The sequence below is a fragment of the Triticum dicoccoides genome, chromosome 5A (assembly GCF_002162155.2).
Source record: "Triticum dicoccoides isolate Atlit2015 ecotype Zavitan chromosome 5A, WEW_v2.0, whole genome shotgun sequence".
Classification (NCBI taxonomy): Eukaryota; Viridiplantae; Streptophyta; class Magnoliopsida; order Poales; family Poaceae; genus Triticum; species Triticum dicoccoides.
In genome coordinates, this window is record NC_041388.1 from 205,916,598 (window position 1) to 205,930,717 (window position 14,120).

Genomic DNA, 14,120 nt, shown 5'->3' on the forward strand with positions numbered 1-14,120 from the left:
AACTGGACATAACATGTTGGTATGAGTAGCATTGAATAGCATTTGTATAGTAAAACAGGACCAGACACTCTCTTTGTGTGGTGTGAATAGTTTTATTTTTTTAGTTTTTTCGTTGAGGGAAGTGCGAATTGATTTGCTATGTGTATTACACATTAGGCTTGTCCCTAAAATTCAACCTGCGCCTTGTTATATCCCGAAAGTTTGGATATCGTGCTCCCAAAACTGGCGCCTCCACAACCCGCGCCTTGCTATATCGAAATTACAACGCGCGCGAAAGCTCCCTCCAACTGCCAAATCCCGACACGCGAAATCCCATTCTAATCCTAAGCCAAAAGGGCCGCTAGTTCAAATCGGTGGGGGTACTTTTGTAACACACCCTAAATTTTGGACAAGCGGGTCCCTAAGTCATGGTTCCCCCCTCCCATCGCCTCCTTTTCGCCATTCGAAATCCCAGGCCGCCATAACTTCTCCGCTCTAGCCATGAAACCCCACCCTCCTCCGTCCGCCACCTCACCGCTGCCCAGCTGGAGCTTCTTCTCCGAAGATGTCGTCCACCACAACAGCTCGACGTCCCTCATCCACCTCCCCGGATGAGGATCGGTCGTCCAGCCGGTTCAGCCGCCCCGTCCTCCACCTCCAAGGAGATGCTTCGACGATCGCCTCGTCTATCGCGGCTGCTCCATCCCCATAGCGCCACCTTAACCTGCTCCACCTGAATCGCAACATCCTCAACGACTCCTCGGACAAAGCCGAGGCCTACTCGGCGCCACCAAAGAGGTTGTACACACGTCGCATTGCACCTTCTACTTAACTCGACCTCCCGGCGCTGACGGTGCTCCGTCCCGCACCCCCATGGAGTGGCTACCTCGAAGCCAGCGCCGCGGGCGACATCTCCATGGTGGCTCTCCCCCATTGTGAGGCCCCTTCGGTGGCGGCGTCCATACCAGCCGCATCTGCTGCTGCTCTGGCTCTCGCTCGCCCAGCTGCTGCTGCTCAGGCTCTCGCTAGTGCTACTGCTACTGCTCTGGCTCTTGCACTGCTGCTGCAGCTCTGCCCCTCACTCGTGATGCTGCTCTGCTCCGATTTAGCTACACTTCAATCAACTGAATCAACTTTTGGGTCAATCGATTTTCAGGGGGCGGGGGGTCTCGCCGCAGTTATGGATGAACAACCCACAGCGGGGAGGGGGGCTCACCGGAGAGGTACCCCACTATCTATCTTAGGGTTCTGGGCTGGGTGCTGCTCGCTGATGGTGGGGGTGCAGTGGTATGGTGGTGGAGTGGGGATCGCCGGAGAAAAAGCTTGGCACGGGGGGCTAGAGGACTGGCCGGGGCGATGGCAGACCGATGGTGGGGAGTTGTTTCGGGGCGGCAAGGCGGTGGCGGACCGGCGGTGGGGAGTTGTTTCGAGGTGACGGCGGACCGGCTAAGGGGAGTTGTTTCGGGGCGGCGTGGCGGCGCGGGGTACAGCCGGTGGTGGCTGGCGGCTTAGGGGATGCAGGTTGAAGATGAACAACAGGCCCTCCCTAAACTACATGTCAAGTGCCTCTCTGCTACCATTGCGTTCAGTTTCGACAGTACCATTCAGATTCCGTAAATTTCAGTTTCGGCATTTAAGTTCAGAGTCAAAAGTTTTTACCTCATCTGTTGTAGTCAGGTGGTTTTTGGTGATGTAAATTTTACATCTATTTTAAATCATCTATTGGAGATGCTATTAGAATCCCACTTGAGATTAACGATGTCTGTCTTGTGCCGCTACAGCCTTGACATCTTACGGCTCACGGGAGCTGCTCAACGACAAAACGATCCATCACAACAGAGCAGTGCCATAGACGCTGTCTAGAGATTCCTTAGATCTTCCTCCACACCTCCGACAACCACCTCTGCCTCAACTTCTTCAGTGAGCAACCCAATGATGTTGAGGTCGACACGGCTATGGCAAAGAGGTTGTACACTTGTTGCATCACTTATTACTCTACATTCATGTCAATCCATTAGGGCTATTTTGGTTCAACGGAAAAACATAGCAATAGGAAATTTTCCTATGGCACTCTACTATTCAATTATTCATGCATTTTGTTGAAAGGAATGGAGCAAAACATCCACCTGAACCTACTTTTCAAAATCATATGCATGAAAATAAGACCAAGTGCATCAGTGGCAGAATATCATTCTAATGGTACACACTTTCATATGGTTTCAATTTATATTGGCCATGTTTCTTCGCATTCCTCTGCTCTTCCAATTCCTGTGAACCAAACACCCAAGTTGACAGAAATCCTGTGTTTACAAATGCTCTGTTTACCATGTGCATTCATATCCTATTCCGGTGTTTTTCCTATCCCTGCGTTTTTAGAATCATGCAAGCCAAATGAGCCCTTACAGAATTACTTTAGTTACACGTAGGTGTCGAAGGAAACTTTGTGTGGTTTGTCCGGCTCCTACCACGATGTCGTCAACCTCACCTGAGGTACTCCATCGGCAGAATCATCCACCAAACCAGACAACACGACACATGACCATCTTTCGCTGCCTCAGATCTCCTTCCCTGCCGCCGGCACCCACCGCAACGGCATCACCATCATCGACTTAGCAGATGAACCTGACGAGTACACGGGTCCACAAGAGAGGTCACACTCTTTTGTTTCTGCTTAGGTTATGCATTGCTTAAAATTACCTGCTACTTTATCGTCCAGTTCACCTCTTAGACTCCAGTTCAGGTCCAAATTAATGTTCAAACTTGAGTTCTAAATTAGTTGTGCGGCACATATCGAGGCAGCAATGAATAGTATCTTTGTCTAATATCTCGTTCACCTAGGTTATGCCTATGTTGTTCATCTTGGGTGGGAAACAAATAGTAAAGCAATCATCATCTGTCTTCTTATTAAATTAAGCAATCATCAGCCTTCTATCATTATTTTTGGATCCATCCACTGGTTGTTACCATCACTCTAGATTTCTACATGCTCTCCCTACATAATCTCACCATATTTTTTCGTATGCATGTCAGATACTGTACACAGTCATGCTGAACATTGCTACCTCTTGAGCATGCGTTGGGTTTCCCTTGAAGAGGAAAGGGTGATGCAGCAAAGCAATGTAAGTATTTCCCTTAGTTTTTGAGAACCAAGGTATCAATCCAGTAGGATACCACGCGCGAGTCACCTCGTACTTACACAAACAAATAAGAACCTCGCAACCAACGCGATAAAGCGGCTGTCAATCCCTTCACGGCCACTTGCAAGAGTGAGATCTGATAGAGATAATAATAATAAGATAAGTATTTTTTTGGTATTTCTATGATATTAGTTGAAAGTAAAAATTGCAAAATAAAATAGATTGGAAACTTGTATGATGGAAAATAGACCCGGGGCCATAGGTTTCACTAGTGGCTTCTCTCAAGATAGCATAAGTATTACGGTGGGTGAACAAATTACTATCGAGCAATTGATAGAATTGAGCATTTATGAGCATATCTAGGTACAATCATGTACATAGGCATCACGTCCATGACAAGTAGACCGACTCCTGCATGCATCTACTACTATTACTCCACACATCGACCGCTATCCAGCATGCATCTAGAGTATTAAGTTCATAATAATGGAGTAACGCTTTAAGCAACATGATGTAGAGGGATAAACTCATGCAATATGATATGAACCCCATCTTTTTATCCTCGATGGCAACAATACAATACGTGTCGTTTCCCCTACTGTCACTGGGATCGAGCACCACAAGATTGAACCCAAAGCTAAGCACTTCTCCCATTGCAAGAAAGATCAATCTAGTAGGCCAAACCGAACTGATAATTTGAAGAGACTTGCAAAGATAACCAATCATACATAAAAGAATTTAGAGAAGATTCAAATATTGTTCATATATAGTCTTGATCATAAACCCACAATTCATCGGATCTCGAAAACACACCGCAAAAGAAGATTACATCGAATAGATCTCCAAGAGAATCAAGGAGAACTTTGTATTGAGATCCAAAGGGAGATAAGAAGCCCTCTAGCTAATAACTATGGACCCGAAGGTCTAAGGTAAACTACTCACACATCAACGGAGGGGCCATGGAGTTGATGTAGAGGCCCTCCATGATCAATGCCCCTTCCGACGGAGCTCCGGAAAAGGACCCAAGATGGGATCTCTTGGGTACAAAAGGTTGCGGCGGTGGAAGTAGGGTTTCGTGGGGCTCCTGGATGTTTTCAGGGTACGTAGGTATATATAGGAGGAAGAAGTAGGTCGGTGGATCTATGAGGGGCCCACGAGGGTGGAGGGCGCGCCCAGGGGGGTAGGCACGCCCCATGCCTCATGGCCTCCTTGTTGGTTGCTTGACGTCCACTCCAAGTCCTCTGGATCATGTTTGTTCCAGAAATCACGCTCCCGAAGGTTTCATTCCGTTTGGACTCCGTTTGATATTCCTTTTCTGCGAAACATTGAAATAGGCAAAAAACAACAATTTGGGCTGGCCTCCGGTTAATAGGTTAGTCCCAAAAATAATATAAAAGTGTATAAATATGGCCATTAAACATACAAAAGAGAATATATAATAGCATGGAACAATCAAAAATTATAGATACGTTGGAGACGTATCAAGCATCCCCAAGCTTAATTCCTGCTTGTCCTCGAGTAGGTAAATGATAAAAACATAATTTTTGATGTGGAATGCTTTCTAGAATATTCTTCAATGTAGTTTTCTCTGTTGTGGCATGAGTGTTCAGAACCGAAAGATTCAAGATAAAAGTTTATTGTTGACATAAAAATAGTAATACTCCAAGTATGCTAATCAAGCAATTATGTCTTATCAAAATACCATAGCCAAAGAAAACTTATCCCTACAAAAGGCATATAGTTTTGCCATGTTTCATTTTCTTCACACAAAATGCTCTCATCATGCACAACCCTGATGACAAGCCAAGCAATTGTTTCATACTTAGCCTTTTCAAGCTCTTTCAACTTTTACACAATATATGAGCGCGAGCCAAGGACATAACACTATGGGTGGAATAGAATATGATGATTGAGGTTGTGCGAGAAGATAAAAGGGAGAAAGTCTCACATTGACGCGGCTAATCAATGGGCTATGGATATGCTCACCGATTGATGTCAATGCAAGGAGTAGGTATTGCCATGCAACAGATGCACTAGAGCTACAAATATATGAAAGCTCATCAAAGAAACTAAGTGGGTGTGCATCCAACTCGCTTGCTCTCAAAGACCTAGGGCATTTGAGGAAGCTCATCATTGGAATATACAAGCCAAGTTCTATAATGAAAATTTCCCACTAGTTTATGAAAGTGACAACATAGGAGACTCTCCATCATGAAGATCATGGTGCTACTTTGAAGCACAAGTGTGGAAAAAGGATAGTAACATTGTCCCTTCTCTCTTTTTCTCTCTTTTTTTCTTTTTTTATTTGGGCCTTCTTTTTTTGGCCTCTTTTCTCCTTTTTCTATTTTTTTATTTTTCGTCCGGAGTCTCATCCCGACTTCTGGGGGAATCATAGTCTCCATCCTCCTTTCCTCACTGGGACAATTCTCTAATAATGATGATCATCACACTTCTTTTTACTTACAACTCAATAATTACAACTCAATACTTAGAACAAAATATGACTCTATGTGAATGCCTTCGGCGGTGTACCGGGATATGCAATGAATCAAGAGTGACATGTATGAAAAAATTATGAACAATGGTTTTGCCACAAATATGATGTCAACTACATGATCATGCATGGCAATATGACAATGATGATGCGTGTCATAATAAATGGAACGGTGGAAAGTTGCATGGCAATATATCTCGGAATGGCTATGGAAATGCCATAATAGGTAGGTATGGTGGCTGTTTTGGGGAACATATAAGGAGGCTTATGTGTGATAGAGCGTATCATATCACGGGGTTTGGATGCACTGGAGAAGTTTGCACCAACTCTCAAGGTGAGAAAGGGCAATGCACGGTTCCGAAGAGGCTAGCCATGATGGAAGGGTGATAGTGCTTATAATCCATGGAATCAACATTAGTCATAAAGAACTCACATACTTATTGCAAAAATATAAAAGTCATCAAAACCAAGCACTACGTGCGTGCTCCTAGGGGGGTATATTGGTAGGAAAAGACCATCGCTCGTCACCGGCCGCCACTCATAAGGAAAGCAATCAAAGAACACCCCATGCTTCAAATTTGTCACATAACATTTACCATACGTACATGCTACGGGACTTGCCAACTTCAACACAAGTATTCATCAATTTCACAATTACTCAACTAGCACACCTCTAATATTACCACCTTTATATCTCAAAACAATCTATCAAGCATCCAACTTCTCTTAGAATTTAAAATTTATAACCAAAGTGAATTACCATGCTGTTATAAAGGACTCTCAAAATGATATAAGCAAAGCATGAGAGATCAATTATTTCTATAAAATAGAACCACTGCCGTGCTCTAAAAGATATAACTGAAGCAGTAGAGCAAAAATTATCCAACTCAAAAGATATAAGTGAAGCACACAGAGTATTATAATAAATTTCAATTCATGTGTGTCTCTACCAAAAGGGATGTACAGAAAGGATGATTGTGGTAAACTAAAAAAGAAAAGACTCAGATCATACAAGACGTGCCAAGCCAAACACATATCATGTGGTGAATAAAAATATAGCTCCAAGTAAAGTTACCGATGGACGAAGACGAAAGAGGGGATGCCTTCCGGGGCATCCCCAAGCTTAGGGTTTTGTTTGTCCTTGGATTTTACCTTGGGGTGCCTCGGGCATCCCCAAGCTTAGGCTCTTTCCACTCCTTGTTCCATAATCGATCAAATCTTTACCCAAAACTTGAAAACTTCACAACACAAAACTTAAAAGAAAATCTTCGTGAACTCCATTAGTAAAAGAAAACAAACCACCACTTCAAGGTACTATAATGAACTCATTCTTTATTTATATTGGTTTTAAACCTACTGTATTCCAACTTTTCTATGGTTCATAAACTCTATTACTAGCCATAGATTCATCAAAATAAGCAAACAACACACGAAAAAATAGAATCTATCAAAACAGAACAGTCTATAGTAATCTGTATATTTCGAATTCTTATCGAACCCCAAAAATCTAAAATAAATTGCTGGGAGTGAGTAATTTATCTATTAATCATCTGCAAAAACAATTAACTAAATAGCACTCCCCAGTAAACAATGGCAGCAATTCTGGTGAGCGCAAAAGTTTCTGTTTTTGTTACAGCGAGATCAAAAATCCCCCAAGTCTTCCCAACGGTTCTACTTGGCACAAACACATGTAAGTCTAACATACTTTCTATGCATAGGCATCTTATAGGCAAACAAATTATCAAGGCAAGCAAAAAATAGCATATGCAAGGAAGCGGAAAAAAGCAATAGCAATCTCAACATAACAAAAGGTAATTTAGTAACATGGAAATTTTTACAACCATATTTTCCTTTCTCATGATAATTACATGTAGGATCATAAGCAAATTCAAAAATATAGCTATCACAAAACATATTCTTAACACGATCCACATGTATGCAAAGTTGGCACTCTTCCAAAATAGTGGGATTAAAATTAACTAAAGTCATGACCTCTCCAAACCCACTTTTATCATAAGATTCAACATGCTCCAAATATGTGGGATCTAGAGTTGACACTCTTCCAAACCAACTTTCAATAATATTTCATACACTATTATCAATCTCATATTCATCATGGGGCTTAAATAAATTTTCAAGATCAAAAGAAGAATCACCCCAATCATGATCATTGCAACAAATAGTAGTCATAGCAAAACTAGCATCCCCAAGCTTGAGGTTTTGCATATCATTAACACAATTTACATTAAGAGAATTTATAATAATATCATTGCAATCATTCTTTTCATCGAAGGAAATATCAAGTATGGGTGCAATAGCAACGGTATCATGTTTAACATAAGGAACTATGGCAAATTTATTTTCATAAATATTGGCATCATGGCCACAAGAATAGCAAAAATCATCTTCATCAAGGGATATTACAATCAAATCATCGGAATCATAATTATCTATAGATTCATGCATATCATTATTTTCTTCCGAAGCAGCGGTCATTCTTTCAATAAATTCTTTGACATAGACGTTATGAACATAGTTTTCATAGCAATATTTAAGTATGTCAAAAAATTTAGATTCGTAGAGAGTAATATCATACTTTTCAATCAAAGAAGCAACTTCATAAGCACCCTTAAGAGCAACAAATTCTTCAAATTGTGCGATATCGTAGTAATTATAAACACCCTTTGCATAATAAGATAAGATTTCATTATCATTAAACTCACATAGGTAGGGGAGGTGTTGTTTAGGGTTCTTAGAGCAACAAGTAATATCACAAATTTTACAAAGATTCCAAGCATAACTTAGCAATATATTTATTTGATCCCATTAGAGTCTCCCTTTTTCAGACAAACGGTGACGCACAAAATGAGCATGCTCATCTAAATATTTCCCATCAACTAGGCTAGTTGGGGTTTCAGCATGAGCGCATAAGGATCCAAGATGATCCAAGTAGAAGATTTTAAGTGGATCCATATCAATAGATTTTTAGCAAGCAAAGATGCAAGCAAATAGAAGGCACATGGGAACACAAAGAAAGATACATACGAGAAGAAGGCGAACGGAAAAAGGGCGAATAAAACGGCAAGGGTGAAGTGGGGGAGAGGAAAACGAGAGGCAAATGGCAAATAATGTAATGCAAGGGATAAGAGTTTGTGATGGGTACTTGGTATGTCTTGACTTGTGCTTAGACTCCCCAGCAACGGTGCCAGAAATCCTTCTTGCTACCTCTTGAGCATCCGTTGGTTTTCCCTTGAAGAGAAAATCGTGATGCACCAAAGCAGCGTCAGTATTTCCCTCAGTTTTTGAGAACCAAGGTATCAATCCAGTAGGAGACCACGCGTGAGTCACCTCGTACCTACACAAACAAATAAGAACCTCGCAACCAACGCGATAAATGGGTTCTCAATCCCTTCACGACCACTTGCAAGAGTGAGATCTGATAGAGATAACAATAATAATATAAGTATTTTTGGTATTTTTATGATATAAGTTGAAAGTAAAGATTGCAAAATAAAATAGATTGGAAACTTGTATGATGGAAAATAGAACTGGGGGCCATAGGTTTCACTAGTGACTTCTCTCAAGATAGCTGCGACGCCTGGATAATTAGGCTACTGTAATCCCCCGTTAATGATGCCACGTCACCTCTATCATTGTAGTTAATTTCGGGTTAGTTTAAAAACCGATTCAAAATTCAAAATCAAGTCAAACAATTAAAATTTTCAATGTCAAAACTAAAATGTTCCGAATGTGACAAATAAATCATGGGCAATACCGGTGGAGAAACCACACTTTTAAAAAATGTTTAAATACTCTAAAATGAATAAAATGGTAGAAAATACAATTATTTAAATGCTTTTAAAATAATAAACAATTTCAAAACTAAATTGTCATAAGTTTTAAACTATTATGGCAATGGCATAATTTGCAGCATCTATTTAGGTGTGACTTTGGTATTTTATAAAACTAAAATAAAATAAACTATAAATGAAAATGGTAAAGAATTAAAAGAAATAGAGAAAGGAATACAAAAAAAGAGAGACCTAAACCTACTGGGCACCTTGGCCCATTAAACCAAACGGCCTAGGCCACCATCCCCACCTTCTTCTTCTTCCAACTACTCACCAGGGGTTGGGTGGTCGCCATATGCCTGACCACGTCGCGGATCGACCACGTGTCGGCAATCCACCGCATCCCCCGCGACTACAAGGCCGTCCCCGACCCCCCTGGCTAAACCTAGTCCCACTCGAGGCCTCCTTTTCCCCCACCTCGCATTGCCCTCTCTTCCCCACCATCCCGAGCGTCTTCATCGTCGTTCGTCGGACTCCATCGCGGCGACCATCGACCCCGCACCCAACCGCCGTGTCTAGAAGCTCCGCCAGTGTCTGCTTCGTCTCCCTGAACCACTAGCTCAAGGCCGGAGCCACCCTAGCGCCAGATTGCGACGCCGCTGCTCGATCCTCCACCATCACCGTCGACCTGCACCAACCGAAGCATCACCGTCCTCCCCGAGCTACCCCTCGCACTCCTCTGTGAGCCCGCCTCCTCCTCATTGTTCCCGAGCTCAGATTCAAGCTTAATGTTTGTTCCCCATCATGCCCGTAGTCGTCCCGCCATGCTTCCGCCCCCAGCCCAGTCGTCGCACCCACGCACGTCCTCTGCTGCTCGCGCAGTCCCTTTGCCCCGCGCTCGTCGTCCCCCGTCCGGCTGCCGCCACTGCCGCTCTCGACTTGGAGTCGCTGCTGCAGTTTCTGCTAAACTACGTGTTGCTCTTGCTCCTGCTGCCGCCGCTCGCTTGCCCGTTGCCGCTCCTCTTCGTTGCTCGCTCACCACGCGCCCAGTTGCAACCGCCCTGCCCACGCCTCGCCTCACTCCCGCACTTTCCCTACACCGCCCGCGCCTACAGCCGCCGCCGATTCCAGCGCTCGCCCCGCCTACTCTCTGCAGCCAGTACGCCGCCTGGCCCCGCCTCCTGCCACGGCCCCGCCGCGCCTCTACTCTGGCCAAGGCCGTCGTGCGCGTCGTGCACGCCCCTCAGGCTCGCGCCCGTTCGGACACCTCGCCCCGCTGCTCGCCCAAACCCACTATGGCCCTTAAGGCCATTGATAGTGGGGCCCCACTCCCAGAACAGTTTTGCAGAAAAAATTAAAAAAATAAAGAATTAAAATAATAAATAATAATAAATTAATTAATTAACACTGTTTAGTTAACTAATTAACTCTAATTAAACCAACTAATTAAATGTTAACAAATAATTAGTTTTCATCCTATGACATGTGGGACCCACACGTCAGTTTGACCAGTAAACACCCATGTTGACTGGTGACGTCAGCATACACTGTTCTGGATAATGTTGAATTAAAATAATTAAATAAATCCAAAATTTGATTTAAATCTATTAAAATCAATATAAAATAAACCGTAGCTCGAATGGAAAAACTTTGTACATGAAAGTTGCTCAGAACGGCGAGATGAATCCGAATACGCAGCCCGTCCATCCGCCACACATCCCTAGCATAGCGAACATGCAACTTTGCCCCTCCGATTCATCTGTCCAAAAACGCGAAACACCAGGGATATTTTCTCGAATGTTTCCCCCTTCACCGGTATCACCTCATACCGCCAGGGCACACCTAGCACCGTTACTTGTCATGTCATGCATCGATATGCATCTGTTTGCATTGTATTCATTGTTTCTTCCCCCTCTTCTCTCCGGTGGACTACGAGACTGACGCCGTACTGGTGCCCCGACCGACTACGTTGTTGACGACCCCTACTTGCCAGAGCAACCAGGCAAGCCCCCCCCCCTTGATCACCAGATATCGCCTATTCTTCTCTCTACTGCTTGCATTTGAGTAGTGTAGCATGTTACTGCTTTCCGTTAATCCTATCCTGATGCATAGCGTGTCATTGTTGCTACATTTATTGAAACCTTACCTGCAATCCTAAATGTTTACTATAGGATGCTAGTTTATCGTCAGTGGCCCAACATTCTTGTCTGCCTGCCATGCTATACTATCGGGCCGTGATCACTCGGGAAGTGATCACGGGTATATACTCTTACATAATATATGATACTTATCGAGACTAAAGACGGGTTGGCTCGAAGAGTACCCGCGAGTGATTCACGGATTGGGTCCGAAAGGACGTTTGTCCCAACGGCCCTCTGAGTGTATCTTTGTGGCCGAGCGACAGGGTAGGTTGAGACCACCTAGGAGAGAGGTGGGCCTGGCCCTGGTCGGCGTCCGCGGTTATTTCAATATAACACGCTTAACGACATCTTGGTATTTGATCTGAGTCTATCCACTGGCCTATACGCACTAACCAATTACGCGGGAACATTTATGGGCACTCTTCGTCGTGGTATCAGCCGAAGCCTTCGTGACATCAGCAACAGAGCAGCACACACCGGATTGGACCGTAAGCCTGCTCTTGTATTAAGGGGACTAGGTCTGCTTCCAGCCGCCCTCGCAACGTGCAGGTGTGCAATGGGCAATGGGCCCAGACCCCTGCGCCATAGAATTTAGACCGGCATGCTATCCTCTCTGTTGTGCCTAGGTGGGGGTGCGACGTGTTGATCTTCCGAGGCCGGGCATGACCCAGGAAAGTGTGTCCGGCCAAAGGGGATCGAGGGTGTTGGTAAATGTGATGCACCCCTTTAGGGAAGTTTATCTATTCGAATTGCCGTGTCCCTCGGTAAAAGAATGACCCGGAGTAGTACCTTGACCTTATGAGAACTAGAACTGGATTCTTAATAAAATACACCCTTCCAAGTGCTAGATATAACCCGGTGATCGCTCTCTCACAGGGCGAAGAGGGGAGGATCGCCGGGTAGGATTACGCTATACGATGATACTTGGTGAACTTACCATATACTCTCTTCTACATGCTTCAAGATGGAGGCGACCAGAAGCGTAGTCTTCGATAGGACTAGCTATCCCCCTCTTATTATGGCATTCTGCAGTTTAGTCCACTTACACTACCCTTTCATTGGTACCAATACATATGTAGTGTAGATCCTTGCTTGCGAGTACTTTGGATGAGTACTCATGGTCGCGTTGCTACTTCTTTTTCCCCCTTTCCCGGTTTCTGCGATCATATGATGGAGTCTAGGAGCCAGAGGATCCCGAGGATGATTCTACATGGAGTTCGGCTTCGGAGAGTAGTTAGGAGGTCCCAAGCAGGAGGGCTTTTCAATCGTTGCTACTTTTTTGCTAGCCTTCTTAAGGAAAATTTGTTTAACTTATGTCTGTACTCAGATATTGTTGCTTACGCTGACTCGTCTATGATCAAGCCCTTGTATTCGAGCCCTTGAGGCCCCTGGCTTGTAATATGATGCTTGTATTACTTATTTTTTTGTAGAGTTGTGTTGTGATATCTATCCGTGAGTCCCTGATCTTGATCGTACACGTTTGCGTGTATGATTAGTGTACGATCGAATCGGGGGCGTCACAAGTTGATATCAGAGCCGACTGCCTATAGGAATCCCCCTTCCACACTCCTTGGCCGAAGTCGAGTCTAGACATTGTAAAACATTTTACTGACATGGCTGTGTGTCTGACGGGCCCACGTCGCCATTAGGGTGGTATTAGGATCTTTTATTCCTCGTCTATACTCTGGGACTCTGATCTGTCTTCTATTCAGGTTAGATTGGTTTTATTAACTCTAACATTAGGATCTCGTGATCACATTCGCCTAGAGAGCCCCTTATTACAGATGATCGCCTATTGTGCTAGAAGATTCCAAAGATAATCTCCGATGTTCTCTCGAGGCACCTGTGCCATTGCTTTTACAATTCCCTCCCACCGATGTATCCTTATGGATAACTACCTACATTTGCCGTTCATACATTCATCTCCATTTGATCTTGTTATTACAAGATACACCGAAATTCTCTTTATTGTTCCTAGAATACTTTGTGCCTACTGCCTTGCAGTTCTTTCCCACCTGAATACCCCTATGGATAATTTCTCGCACTTATCGAGTATCCATTCATCCCGAGATGATTCATGTATTTCACAAAAGTCTTCAAAATACCATTCGGTCTTTCGAAAATCCTGAGTAGCCTATTGCTCCTGAAATTCTTGCTTGCTTGCGTTATGGTTAATGCCATAAATCTCGTAATCTTATTGGCACCCCTTGCCATTTTTATTTTGAGTCTGTTGATTCAATATGTTGCGAATGCTCGCAATCCTCAATCAGATCCTAGAATTCATCCTTCCGGCTCAGACGTCATTTTAAACATGAGCTAGATTTCGACCAATCAAATTGCCATCGATTGTACCCCTAAGGCTATTCAGCTTATCCATCCCTAATAAGAGCATTGCTTCTGATCCCTTGTCTTGGAATTAATAATTCCTCTGCATTTGAGCTTTGAGTTACTTAGTTGTTTCTATAGTCTGATCTGCTTGCATTTTTTCTCCCTCTGGTTGGGTACCTATACTCACATCAGCCCCGTTGTGGACCGCCATACCCATTGCCAGGTTATTATCCGATAGTGTCCTTCACAA